We start from the raw sequence: 15,219 nt of genomic DNA on the forward strand, positions 1-15,219 counted from the left end.
TCCAGCTTTATATCGACGGCCGAAGAGCAAAACCTCCTATCTGAAAAATGCACTTTTTGGAGAAAACTAAAAAAAACTTGTTTATTTGTTAAGGACACCCAATACATAATACACTGTTTTTGGACTATATTATTATATTATGCGTTAACAATACCGACTAGATATTAATGCCTCACAAAGTGCAGACAGGAGCTTTTGCACTTGGTGCAAGTTGGAAGAGGTTCTACAAAACGATGCTCTAAATTAAGTTAATAATTAAAATGAAATTAAAAATAAAATTAAGTTTGTTTTCAGGTAAAAAGATGTAGTAAATGTAATAGTTACTACGTTGTAGTATACTAGGGTCAGAATTCCTTAAATTCAGTGTATTTGCTTCCTCATCCACTGGAAATGAATGTTCAGTGATTGTGTAACTCACTCGTGCTGTAGCCTCTCTACACATCCAGGGAGTCTGAGTTGTGTTTTTGTTTTGTTGTGTGACTTTTCTGTCACAACGAAGGGCGGGATTATGTTAAAGACAGACTGAATATGAGCAGCCTTCCTTGTTCTCATCATCCAAAGTGAAATCCGTCAATCAGAAAATTCTGCAGATAGGAGGTTTTGTGCTTTGGCCATCGAATATTTTTTATTCTGAGACTCTTAGACTAGAGTAGCTTTGCATGATTTGTACACATTGTACACATTCATGTACCATTAATGCGTGTTTCTAACTTGGCTTCTTCCTCGTAGTCTTTGTGCTTTCTCGTCTCACAGGAAAACCAGACGTTGAGGGCGGTGATGATGTCGTGGTCCCATGGGTGTCCTCTCCTGCCTCGACACCTTCTCCTACTGTTATTGCTATTATTATTACTAGTCATATCTCTATTATTATTATTATTATTATCATTGTTATTGTTATTAGTGTTGTTATTATGCTTCTCTGTGTCTCTCTCGCCCCTCTACCCCACCCTCTTTATCTCTCAACACACACTGGGATTTCTTCATACATTTACCTCATTATTTGACACTTTGGCCATATTTAATATGAACATCCGACATTGTAACATTATATATATATACATCTGAAAATAAGGGAAAGCATAATCGGTCCCCTTTAAGCTCCATGTGGACATTATTCATTATTTCCTTTGTCAGTGGGTCGTCACCCCTTATGGAATGTTATAATTACATTTCGGATGTCTTCTGTGGTCTTCAATACTGTATTCTCATTTAATTTTAGATATCGTATCATTCAAACTGTCGTCTATAATCCTCCCAGGCAGTCTCTTCTTGCCACAGGAGTCATTTACAAACCTTCCTCAGGGTCTTCAGCTGCACAGATTCGACCTGTTTGGAGAATAGTTGAAAGAGGGAATGAGATTGGTGTCCTGGACGAGCCCCCGAATTGTCAATATACCTCTTGCACTCGACTTCAGTGAGGAAAGAAGCAATTCTCAATACAGTATTGTCACGCTTTCTTTAATGCTCAGAGCATTCACACCCAACACAGACATTCAAGCTGCTGCAGAGTAGCGAGCCCCGAAGAGTGGGGAGAATACTCCTTTATCTCTTTCTCACCAACCTTTAGGAGTTTGTTGTGACTAATCTATGCGTGATTGTGCCCAAACAGACATGGCAGGATACGCTTCACCATGAACAGATGTTCTTCGTTTCTCTTTCGCACAAGAACATACTGTTCAGACACACAAACATGGTTTCTATAAGTGTCACACAAGCATATTCATACGTCTGTAGGGGAAGTGTGGTGATTTGAACATTACCTGCAAGTCAGTAATTTTAATCCAGTCCTTCTCCGTATGTGGCTCATTTTTTACCTCCACCTCAGTTATAATTACAGCTTCAATGACCAACTGTTTTTCAGTGAACCCGCCGCTCCTCCTCCTCCTCCTCTTTTATCAGCTCAGTGTGAAATTTGACTTTTCTTTTTGCTAATCTGACAGCAAAAACACCAAATTATTAGGCCTGTTTGGGAACCAATATGACGACAGCAAAAAAGCATGAGGAGAGCAAGACCCCATAAAAGCTCATCAAATGTGCTTTTGTAATGTCATGTTTGTTCACACATTTTGTCAAATGGATTCTCCAGTCTGGTATCACCAAATGGCATATGAATACCATGCCAGTTTCGTAAGTCTTTTCACCTATTATGACTGCGCATTTTTTTTGCTTTTCGTGTGACATTTTACACCATTTAGGGCATAAATTCAGTCACCAAAAATGACCTATAGTTAAGTTTGAGTGACAGGGGAAGTGATGCATTTCAGAGGATGTCGATATAATGTGACTTTCTTTTCTTTTATAAGGTGATTTTGACTTATTAGGTGGAGGCAAGTTGGGTGATTTGCTAGATATTTAGTTGGCAAAAGTTGCAAAAGCAGCAGGAGAGCATTGTCGAGACCACTAACCAAACATTTTTACTGTCACGTTGGGACATTTTAACCTAACCTAACCTAACCTAACCAAAAGTGTTAAATGACAAGCAAAAAATCTAAAATGTGGTGTTAAATGATGTGCGAAAAGCTTAAACTGCATAGACATGACATGTGAAATGTATTTAAAAGTGGCGTTCTATTTATACGCCATCCCATGAGATCACGGTGGATTCTCAGGCAAGTTCTGAAGTCTCTGTTTTCTCTGATCTTTAAGTGGATTTATGGAGGTTTGTTGGTATGATGGCCACAGCAGCAGATTCAAATATTTGGTTACATTCTCATTTTGAATTAGTATTTTTGACATACATAATTTCTAGATGAAGCACACACCTTTAGCTCATTTTGTATCGTCAACACTTAAGTTCTGTTATCTTTAAGTTGTACTAACATTTTCTATCCTTTCAGTTGGCGTGTTGCTGGTCCAGGAGACGTCTGACCTCCATCATTTAAAGATTATCTGATCCATTAAACACTGTTAAATACCTGCACCTGGGCCATGGACTGTACCAACCTCCACAGTGAACGTTACTGACCACCCTTAGTGAAAAATATGTCTCATTATAACAGGAAATATCACGTTTTCATGAGATACATTTTAGTTATGATGACAATTCTTATTATAAGAAAAAAACATATTCCAATACATATTTTGTTAATAAATTTCTTGTGACAAACACATCCCGTGGGCTCGGTTCTTTCTCCGATAGAGAAGCAGAAAATATCCTTCAGTGTTTGCATGCTCATGATGTTCCTTGTGGCAGAATTTCATTGTATGTTCACCCCAGAAGAAAGTATGATTTGATCAATATATTCAAACATTCACACGCATCCATTTCAGTGGCAGCGACACTGCTGTTTTTATGAGATACAGATACAGTCTAATATTTCAAACACCTTTCTCCTTATAACGAGAAAATGTACTAGTTTTAACATGAACAAGCATCTGGTTATAACTAGTTGTTTTTCTCATTGTAATGAGAAGGATGATCTTGTTATAATGAGAAAATATTATATATATCACTACGCGGCCGTCTCTCATCTCTGTCTTCAAGCAGAAATAAAATATTAACATGTTTTTAAAAAAGAGTTTTATATATGTTTATTAATTCCAATTCAAAACAGATTTTTCTTTTTATTGCTTGTGTTCTCTTCAGTCTGTGATGCTGATGAATGATTTTTCTGTCCGTCTCCATACAAACCCTGTGTGACTGTTTCCCATCAGCCCCTGCTCTCCCTCACTGTGGGTGTACAGTACTCACCGCTTCGCTTCATTGATCACCATTCTGACTCGATCAGGCTGTCAATCGGTTAATGAAGAGGACCTATTTGAGACCTGCAGATTTAATCCTTCGGTCCAGCAGGAGCGTTATCGACGGAGCTCTCCTCACACCGGCTCCATGGAGGGTTTTTTTTTGGGGTTGTCACATGACCCCCCCCCCACCCCCATGCCAACAGCTTCCTCTGAATCTGCCTCCTAGTGACAATCGATTTAGCCAAGCCACGGATCAGAGAGCAAGCTTACCAAAGCAGCTTGTATTGATTTGACCCCCCAACATGTTATGAAGTCAATTCAGTCTTGACCTATAAGAAACAAGTCGGTCCACAGTAATCATGGATCAGAGAAATAGATACTACCTGGTAATAACATGGTTGAAAAGCTGCATCAGAGGCTCAGAAAACACTGAGTGCTGCGGCGCGGTGATAAGGACTGCTGCAAATATTCATCTAAAATGTTTCTGAATGAACAAAAATAAAGAAAAAGTGACCACACAGGAAGGAAAAGTGTCCCCTCAGCTATTTTATATAAATATCTGAAGTTTTTCACATAATAATTCTGTTGTAGTTGAGTATTCAGCCATGATGGCTCTAAATAAAAACGTATGTATCAAAATATTTGATCAATGGATATCAATTTATATAATGATTATCTTGACAGTCTCAGATACAAGATATGGGTCTTATCACTCCCATCAGAAAGAACAGATTGTGATAACCATCTGTGGAGGTTCTGTCATGACTGTGTAGTGTTTGGACATTAATAATAATATTCAGCCTGAATCAAAGATGTCAATAGTCCTAAAACCAGACAAATTAAACAACCAAATATGAGGTTTGACCATGTGACTCTAAAGGTCATTTTTAACTTTTACCAGTGCTGTCTCTGTGCTATGATGCACTCTAAATCCTGACTGAAAATCCTCAAATAAACTATTGATGTGTAGACAGTCACACGATTGATTGGTGACTGCTTTCTCAAGGATCTTAGAGAAAAAGGGAAGATTGGATATAGGTCTATAGTTGGCTAAAACACCTGAATCAAGAGTAGGCTTGTTAAGAAGAGGTTTAATTAAAGCTACTTTAAAGGACTGTGGTACATAGCCTGTTACTAAAGACAGATTGATCATATCTAGTAAAGAAGTGCTAACTAAGGGTAAGACTTCCTTAAGCAACCTAGTTGGGATGGGGTCTAAGAGACACGTTGAAGGTTTAGATGAAGAAATCACTGAAGTTAGTTCAGGAAGCTCAATTGGAAAAAAAAACAGACTAAGTATATATCAGGTTTTACAGCTGTTCCTAAGGGTCCTGTATTTGAGGATAAATCGGTGCCTGTTGAGGGCAGGAGGTGATGAATTTTGTCTCTAATAGTTAGAATTTTATCATTAAAGAAGCTCATTAAGCCATTACTACTGAGAGCTATAGGAATACACGGATCAATAGAGTTATGACTCTTTGTCAGCCTGGCCAAAGTGCTGAAAAGGAACCTAGGGCTGTTTTTATTCTCCGCTATTAATGATGAGTAATAGGCAACTCTGGCATTACAGAGGGCCTTCCTAAATGTTTTAAGACTATCTCTGCCAGACTAAGTGAGATTCCTCCAGTTTGGTGGAACGCCAAATCATTTCAAGTTTCTTGATATTTGCTTTAATTTGCGGGTTTGGCAGTAATAACACAGAGCTAACCTCTTCTGTGGCCGACTGATATTATGACCTGTTGTGTTGTTTTTCTTGGGAGGACAGTCTCCAACAGCTGGACTGATGTTGTGCAATATACTGTGGTGAATAGTGGGATACACTTGGCTTTGAATATCGCTTTGAATCAGTGTTTGAAGTGTGCATCACATCTGGGTTACAACTGTTGGCATATTTCAGACATGGGACACACCTGTCTACTGCCTGGTGGTGCATGAACGTGCACTTAAGTGCTCAAGACTATAAGTGTGGGTGTTGGAACAGCCACGATATCTCATCTCTCTAAAAACATGTTTCCTTGATTCTTCTCTCTTCACTTCTTCAGTGGGATGGACTATGACGCAAAGAAAGAACACAAGTGGAGAAACATGGATGCATTTGAAGGATAGACGATTATTATACAGAACCATATATAAAGCTAAACTTACAGAGAAGGCAAAGGTCCCTGTGTGCTTAGTTAAGAACTGGTACTTTACCATTGGCAATTGAGGTAGGCAGATATAAAGGTATTCCTTAAGAGAAACGTTAATGTGTTTTTTGTGATCTTGGTGTTGTCGAGGATGAATTTCATTTTGTATTCTATTGCCCTTTCAATCAATCAATCAATCAGTTTTTATTTATATAGCACCAAATCACAACAAAAGTCATCTCAGGGCACTTTTCACATAGAGCAGGTCTAGATTGTACTCTTTAATTTACAGAGACCAAACAATTCCCCCATGAGCAGCACTTGGCGACAGCAGTAAGGACAAACTCCCCTTTAACGGGTAGAAACCTCAAGCAGAACCAGGCTCTTGGTGGGCGGCCATCTGCTTTGACCAGTTGGGTTGAGAGAGGAAGAAAGATAGGGGGGGACAGAATTACAGCAATCACAACAATAGCAACAACAACAGCAGCAATAGCCAGGGAAGGACACCAACAGGACCACAAAGGACCGCGAAGGCTCGGCCTGCATCCCAGGGTTTCCTGTGAGATGTACAATGACTTGAGGAATTGTTTGTTTGAAAGATAGAATTGAAAAACCCTGATTTGTTTTGGTTATCTGATGCTGATGTGTTGAGTTGGCTTTTTGATATGGAAATTTTTATTTTAGCGAGATTTACAAGAGATGCTTGGCAGGTAAGACAGAGATAATTGTATTCATCATGACAAGACATTTCTCCCATGTAAACTAAATGTTCTGAAATGCTTTATTTCTGAATTTGTGGAACTGTACAATATGATATGTCATGTGGCCATCCTGGTTATTTTTGTCTAGTGTCTTGTAAGCCCACTTAAATAAACAATTCAATCAATCAATCAATCAAAAATATGACTAGAGATTTTCTATACTGTTCTTATTGTGAATGAATCCCACGTATTACTCTGTAAATATGTCAAAGAACTTCAGTACAAAGTCAAGAGGTTGTGATGTAGCCCAACAAACTAGCAAAGCTGTAAAGAGAACCACATTCCCGCACATGCTCAGTGGTGCCTTACACAGAACTACTCTCCGGAGACTGAAAACACAATCGCTGTTATTTGTCTTTGGAGCCGTTTTTAAACAAACTAACATGATGAAACTCTTCATGATGAAGAAACATGTGACCGAGTGCAGCTGTGTGGCTCATTGATATGTTTTTAATAGAAACAAGCAATCAAAAAAATAAGCGCCATAAGTGCCAAAATAAATGAATGGATGAAGTATGAAATTAGTAGGACAAATTAGGGCTCGGACACATGACACTGGTTAAATAAATATTTAAAATTTTTTAAAAAAGCACAGAGGGTGTTTGACTCTCATCAGGCTGTCAGACTGTGTGTCTCCGATGTTGAGCAGGGAGGCTGATGGGAATCTGTTCATCGTCAGACTAAATGATATTGACAGCAGTTGTGTCACCGCTCATCAGCTGCTCAAGGACTTCAGTGTGCAACCACTGGCTGTGTTTGCTTGTTAGAAGAGAAACTAGAGAGGAAACTGAACATGATATGAGTCTGAGAGCTGCTGGTGGAAGTCACATCAGGTCAAAAAATACCACTTTCCAAAATGACAAAGGAAATATAACATAACATTTAATAATTATCTCAAGAATTTTCATTGTGTGTTTATGACTGCTGCAGCTGTTAAACTCGCTCTACTGTTATACTCTTCATTGGTTTCTGTTCATACTGTACTAATTATATTTACCTTACTGACACGTCACACCTGCATTCACTTGTACTGTACATTTTGCATGTTGCTGTTCCTACTATATCTGCATCATCTGTTCATTCATTCTGCCAATTTGTTTTTTTTTATATAAGAGAGGGTGTCTGCAGGTCTTGAAAAGTCTTAAATTCAGCTTCTTCAAACAAAAAAAGGGGAGCATTGGTTTTTACGTCTGCTGACCATGTGACTCCAGAAAACAGGAAACATAGGAGTGTTTCTCTTGTGTAAAATCAGTGAGTAGTTGTGTCTTCTTGTAATGTTTCACATGTCTATGAGTTGTTAACAGCTCCACCAAATAGTGTTTTTTCCCTCTAAACTTCTCACATGCTTTCATTTCAATAAATGTTCAAATGATCCAATATTTCAGCAAAAATCAAAGAAAACGTCCAAAAACAGATTAGACCATTAATCATCTCACAACCCTCAGACTTATCTGCTGACCTTTTGGAGGGGCCCGACCCCTAGGTTGGGAACCACTGGACTAAACTAGCTAACTGTATATAAAGTAGTGTAAACTAGCTCCACCTCCAGCAGCTACAACAGTAACATGCTGCTCTAACACTGATGCTTCACTATTAATAATCTAATGATGTCATATATAATAATATACAATTGTATATAATGAGCTCTTTCATGGCTGATACTTGAAGTACTTTTAGTTGATGATACTTATGTACTTTTACTTAAGTAGGATTTTAAATACAGGACTTTACTTGAGTAAAGGGTCTGACTACCAGGCTTTCCAGCTGGGTCACAAATTAATTAAAACCAGTGTCATGCAGAGCTTCCCTTTAACATGTTGTAATGAAACTAAAAAAAACTCAAATAGCAAAAAAAAGACGAAAAAACAGCATACGAACACACCTGAATATGAGACTTAATGCCACTACATTTCACAGCATGCTTCTGGATCACTGAGTTGGATAATTGTTTTGAGTGTCAGACTCGTTTACATATTGAGTGCATTTCTTGAGAACATGGCAGAAAAAGAAATATATATATATATACATATATATATATATATATATAAAACAACATGCGTGGGCGAACAATTTCAGCTAAAAGCCATCCATTGTGTTGTCTCTCACATGCATAATGTCTTCCATTCCTCTCAAAGTCTGAACAAATACCGCTGGTGGAGGCTCGTACAGCTGTCACAGAAAACACACAGCTGAATATCTGAATATTAATGATACAGCAGCAGCTCTGTGATGAGTCCGTCAGTCTGGCGGCGCACGGCGGCTCACCTGAGCTCTGACTGATCATCAGTCCAGTCACTCAAATAACAGGCAGAGCAGACAAGATGGAGTGTAATACAGGACAATACAGGATTGTCTGTGTGTTTGTGTGTGCTGTTTTTCTGCAGAGTTTGGTCAGCTACATCTTACTGTCGTGTTGAACATTAATAGTTTGTCTATTTCGGTTGGTTTGTTGAGCAGATGTCTGTCCAGATCTGCCATGCTGAGAGACTGAAATCTGAAAATGTGGACTGATGCTACGATCTGGATCATTTTTATCTGCTCTAGCTCAGAAATCACTCCTACTACCACAAAATAGATAAATATTTTAGAAACAAGTTTTAAAAGCAGCATCTAGGCTGCAAAATTGTACATGCATGCGATGATTCTCTCACACTTGAGTCATTGCATTACAAGTTGGTCCTAAACTGGAGTTCCCGCATTAAAGCTGATACAATCTGTCACGATACTGTCACCGTCCTGTCATTCCTGTCATTATTGTGTTATTTCTTGTAGACTAGCCTCCTGTATGTCTCTCCAGCCTGTTTTTCCCTCCTCAGCCCTGCCCTGCATCCAGTGTTTCTCCCAGAAAGAAAGAAAGAAAGAGAGATAGATAGACAGACAGATAGGATGTTTCTTATCTTGAGAGCTGAACCCCACTGACACAGAGATAGTAGAAATAAATAACAGAAGGTGGATTTCCTCCAAATCCACTTAGGAAAATCTCCGCCGTATAAGCTATTTATTTAGTTTATATGCTATTTTACTGTAGAAAAACAAACCCGCAGAACGTGGAAACACACATTTGGCGTGACAGAAGGAGGGTTTTTAGCTTTTAAAGGTGAGCTGGAAAGTGAATTTTAAAAGCCAGAAATCTCAGCTGCTGAGCAAGAAGCTACTGAGTCACTGACATCGATTGAAACCGTCAATGCCCATAAATATATTATGGTCATCGTATCTGCTGTGTGTCGGTAAAAATCCAATTTCTCTCCTCTTTGATCACAGAAGAGGCTTCTGAAGCCTTGTCATAAGGTTTATTATTCAGATTAAGCAGTGATGTGACTAACAAGACCTGTGAAAAACAAAGGAACACTCAGCTGTCAGAAAACCAAGAGAGATGTGGAATACGAGTCTGAAAAGCCTGGAAAATAATTCTTAAAAAGGTTAAAATAGACATCTGGAGCAGAAAATACAGTTTCATCATATCATGCCATACACATTTCATCATATATATCATATTAAATGGCTTAAAAAGAAAGTTGATGAAACTGGCAGACACACTGTAAAACCTTTCACTGGGAAATAATCAATGTATATTTCAACAGAGAAGTGGGTCATTCATCACTTTCCAAATGAATAACGGTTTTGAATAAAAGCTGAAAGATGAGAATTTCCTTCATCAGAACAAAGAAGAAAACCAAATTGGTTTATACTTTTCATTTGTCCTGCAAAATGCTGCCAGTCACTCAAAACATTTAACTCAATAAATTCATCATCCAATGTCCCTTTTATTTTTATTTCTTTTCTATTTGTTTGCACAATAAATACATTTTTTGTAAAATAATCTAAAATTTTATATGTACACACAGACATTTTTATATTATATATAAATACATGTTTTTGCATACATTTGTTCATCTTTACATAAGTTTAAACTAAACAAACACTTGTGCAGCAGATGCACGAAGCTAAAAGCTTTTACTCTCCTTAAATCTCAACACAAGATAAACAGAATTACATTAAATAAAACAATAAAGTGTGGGAAGGCTATTAGAAAACAAAAAGAATGAGTAAAGAATTGAGTAAAGTGTTACCACAACCATTCAACAAGTTACAGTTTTTGTCAAACCCCTCGTAGGAAAATTCTCAAATTCATAGTTATTTTATCGCAACAGTCTATCTTGTTCTACAAATATCTTCAGCTGACACTACTGAAATGACTGATCACTGCAATTCATGACTCTTGTGCTGAAGCAACTGAGGAAAACTGAGGAAAAAATATCGGATGAAGAGACGAGCAACATAAGCAGCAAAATACCCCCATGTCTTCAGAAACAGGATATATAAGTGTACTCTGAAATGAGCTGAAGTGGTATCTCCAGTGTCTCATGTTGCAGTCAGGAAGGTTTGTTGTAAAGAGTCACCCTCTTGTGGACATCTAAAGTAATACACCAGTAAACACAGAGACAGTTCTGTAGTCTCAGTCTATGTGGTGTTGGCACATAAACGTGAACTTGGACATACATTTATTCTCTTAAAAGTTATAATGTTCTACTATAATAAACGTAACACAGCAGAATTTCCAGCTCACTCAAAACCTCTAAAACACCCAAAGCAACATCCTAATGAGTCTACAGAACCTTTATTTAACATCTGTCTTTCTCTTCAAGACACTTGGAACACTTTCAAGAATCCCTAGACCTTTAAAAGACCTATGGAGCACACTTAAGAGTCTACAGAACTTGTAGAACCTGTGGTTTCCCCTAGAGCCTTTGAGACCCACCTCAAGAATATCTGTAGTTCTCTTAAGGACTCCTGGAATTGCTTTGAGAACTCTACAACCCAAAGGACCCATGAGACACCTTCAACAGCCTACAGAGCACTTCTAAGAACCTCCATAAACCCACGCCAAAACACCAAATGAAATTGACATTTAGTCAAACGATAGTGGCCTAAAGTTTTGTAATTTGAGGTATATTGTGTTTTTTCTTTTAAATGTAAAGTGTCAGGTAAGATATGTCAGCTATATTTCATATTACCTCTTTTAACGTTAGCTTTGTCAGTCGGTTCATTCAGCTAGCTTACGCAACTTAACCTGGCAGTTAGTAGCTGTAAATATTTAGTAACAATTCATTATAGCAACTAGTTTGTGCTTTTAATTTAGTGACATGTAAATCTACACTGACATTATAACGAGGCCAAATTTGAACTTCCGTACAGCTGCTTCAGCCAACTCCAGGACCTAATGTATAGATCCCCAACAAGAGCTCACCAAAAGTCCCCAAAACTGCTGAAACCTCCTCAAGAACATCTGAAACCTGAAAGGAACGACTGCACAAAGCCAGAGTTCAGCAATTAGGTTCAACCATGGGCCATTTTTTTTCAGGATTTTTCATTTGGTGTGCAGTTACATGTTCTGTTTGTTTCTTTTAATTAATTTAAGAATCAAATTGATTTATAACATTGTTTAGGACTGAGCTGTGAGACGTTCATGAAGTGGAGCATTGTGGGAATGTCTTGGCGGTTGAACCTGTCCCACGAGTTTAAACCCTGCAGCTAAACTTTAATAGTTAATGACGGACCGGTCGCCTCGTGGCTGACCTGACTGTAATCTCTCCGCTGGCTCAGAGCAGACTACACAGCCACTCATTTATATGGAAATGACTCCGTCCTCTTGGTCTTTCCACACCGTCTGAGAAAAGCCCTGAAGTCAAAAATAAAACGGTGAACCACTAAAGAGGAAACTTTCAACTGATGTAATCTTCCTGTTCGTTAAGTGACTCAGTGGGAGCTGAAGAGTCAGAAGCAGGTGTGAAAAACAATATGAACAGTCATAACAATGTTTTAACACATCTTTACAGGCAAACTGGTGGAAAGTTACTAAGTACATTTACTCATTTACTGTATTTAAGTACAATTTTGAGATACTGGCACTTTACTTGAGTATTTCCATGTGATGCTACTTTCTACATTTCAGAGGGAAATATTGTACTTTCTACTCCACTACATTTATTTGACAGCTTTAGTTACTTTTCAGATGAAGATTTGACACAATGGATAATATAACAAGCTTTTAAAATACAACACATTTTTAAAGATGAAACCAGTGGTTTCCAACCTTTTTGGCTTTTGACGTCTTATAAAAAGCAGTGTGTAGTCGGGGTCACATTTCACATGTCTATGAGTTGTTAACAGCTCCACCAAATAGTGATTTTTCCCTCTAAACTTCTCACATGCTTTCATTTCAATAAATGTTCAAATGATCCAATATTTCAGCAAAAATCAAAGATTAGAGAAAAAGTCCAAAAACTGAAAACAGATTTGTGTATCAGAACTTTGTTTTTTCTTCTTTCCTCTCCCATTAATCATCTCACGACCCCTCAGATTTATCTGCTGACCCTTTGGAGGGGCCCGACCCCTAGGTTGGGAACCACTGGACTAAACTAGCTAACTGTATATAAAGTAGTGTAAACTAGCTCCACCTCCAGCAGCTACAACAGTAACATGCTGCTCTAACACTGATGCTTCACTATTAATAATCTAATGATGTCATATATAATAATATATCAGTCAGAGGGACCAAACCACTACTTTTACTGCAATACTTTCACTACATCAAGCTCATAATACTTATGTACTTTTACTGCAATACTTTAACTACATCAAGTTCATAATACTTATGTACTTTTACTGCAATACTTTAACTACATCAAGTTCATAATACTTATGTACTTTTACTGTAGTAGGATTTTTCATGCAGGACTTTTACATGTAATGGAGTATTTTTACATTGCTGTATTGGTACTTTTACTTAAATAAAGGATCTGAATACTTCTTCCATGATTACAACATTTCTATAATGTTTTTGCTTCTTTGTAATCTAATTAAAGAAAAATCTCAATATAATTACGGGTTTTAATCTATATATTTATACATTTACTCAGACATTTATTCATGTCTTTTTGGTTTGAAGAAATATTGTGTGAGATTCTATGAATCACCTCTTTATCCATTACCAAAATGATGATTGAAAGAATGTAAAATAAAAATAATGCATGGGAGCTGTTGTGTGCAGTTTTCCTCTTTCTTTTTCTGATGTCTACATCTGGTTTTCTGTCAATTCATCATACTTTAGAATAGTATATAATAATAATAATAATAATAATAATAATAATAATAATAATAATAATAATTTTCAAATATTTGAAGGAGCTGGAAGTCCAAATAAAGCATTGTGCCTGATCAGCTTGGTGTAATTCAGTCTACAGTGCAGCAACATTTCATACTGTAGAAAAACAGAAACACACCTGCCCAGCAGCCACAACTCCATCCAAAACCAATATTGTTCTTGTGGGCTGGGTGAGAGGAGCCTTCAGCCTCGTTTCAACATTTGAGGGGCGGATTAAAAGCTTTCCAGGGGAGGCTTGGACCTGCGTGTTGACCCCTGTATGTCCTGATGGGTTTATGAGTTTTAAAAAAGTAGGAGCAAAAGTTTCTCTGCGGGATAAAATACTGTCACCGGTTGAGTTGAGTTGCAGAAGTTTACTGACACATCATCTATTTAAGTTGTTTATTTAAAATCACACATGAGTTTAAAGGATAAGGCTGCTGATATTCTATATTTTTCTTACTGAAGAAACATGTCACACACGTCATAGCGAGCCGAAGTCGTGACATCACTTCCTGTAGCTACTGTCGGTCTTTCTGAAACAGTGAAGCGTGTTCCTGGAGTTTATTCTCCATATTTGCAGACCGCTCGGCTCCAGCTGCTATCATAAATTTAAACCTTTGTTATTTTAACAAAGTTGAACAACAGAAAGAACTACACCTCCCGTTAAAATAACAACCAGCTTGGCAGCACGGATACGTGCGTCACCATGACTTGGTTTCCATAAAACATCCATAAAACTCCCCGACGCTTTCTGCTAAAGTCATTGTTCATGTTTGTGACTTGTACAGCGTCCTGTTGTTATTACAGACGTGTCTGGTCTTGCTTTTGTTTGGCTTTCTGCTCTTATTTTGCCTTCTGAGTATCCTGCTTGTGCTTTGTCTGTCAAAGCAATTTGTAGACTCTGTTTTTAAAGGTGCTATTTAGTTATAATCATGCCTGAACTCACCGCGACCCCTCCGCTAGTCTTTCCTGTTCAGCCGTGCGATTCAGTGGATTTATGGGAAACATTTGTTATTGGATAAACAACAATATTCAGACGGTTTTTCAGAAAACTCCCGTCCTTCCAGAATCCAAGGCTGGATTTTTAACTTATTAACATTGTTAAACATGTTTTGAATTTTGGTTTTCCTACTTCTGAAACGAAATCCGGATGTTCTGGTTCTGACTTCGGCTCTCTAAAGAGCTCCTTTGTTGTCCGAAAGCTTTTAAAAACACATCAGTGAGCCACATCGCTGCACTGGTGACATGTTCCTTCAGTACCATGAACACATACACACACACACACACTGTAGTTTATTTTGGCTCAATCCCACACACACACACACACACACACACACACACACACACACACCATCCTGCTGTCAGAAACACTCACTAGAGTGACAAATTCATCCGCCGCTGAAAATAGTCCCCAACAAACACACCGTTTCCTCCTGCTTTGAATAATGTTTTAGGACATTACTGAGCTTATATATTACTGAGATGTTTTTAAAGTTTTACA

This window comes from Thunnus maccoyii, chromosome 12 (genome assembly GCF_910596095.1).
Source record: "Thunnus maccoyii chromosome 12, fThuMac1.1, whole genome shotgun sequence".
Taxonomy (NCBI): Eukaryota; Metazoa; Chordata; class Actinopteri; order Scombriformes; family Scombridae; genus Thunnus; species Thunnus maccoyii.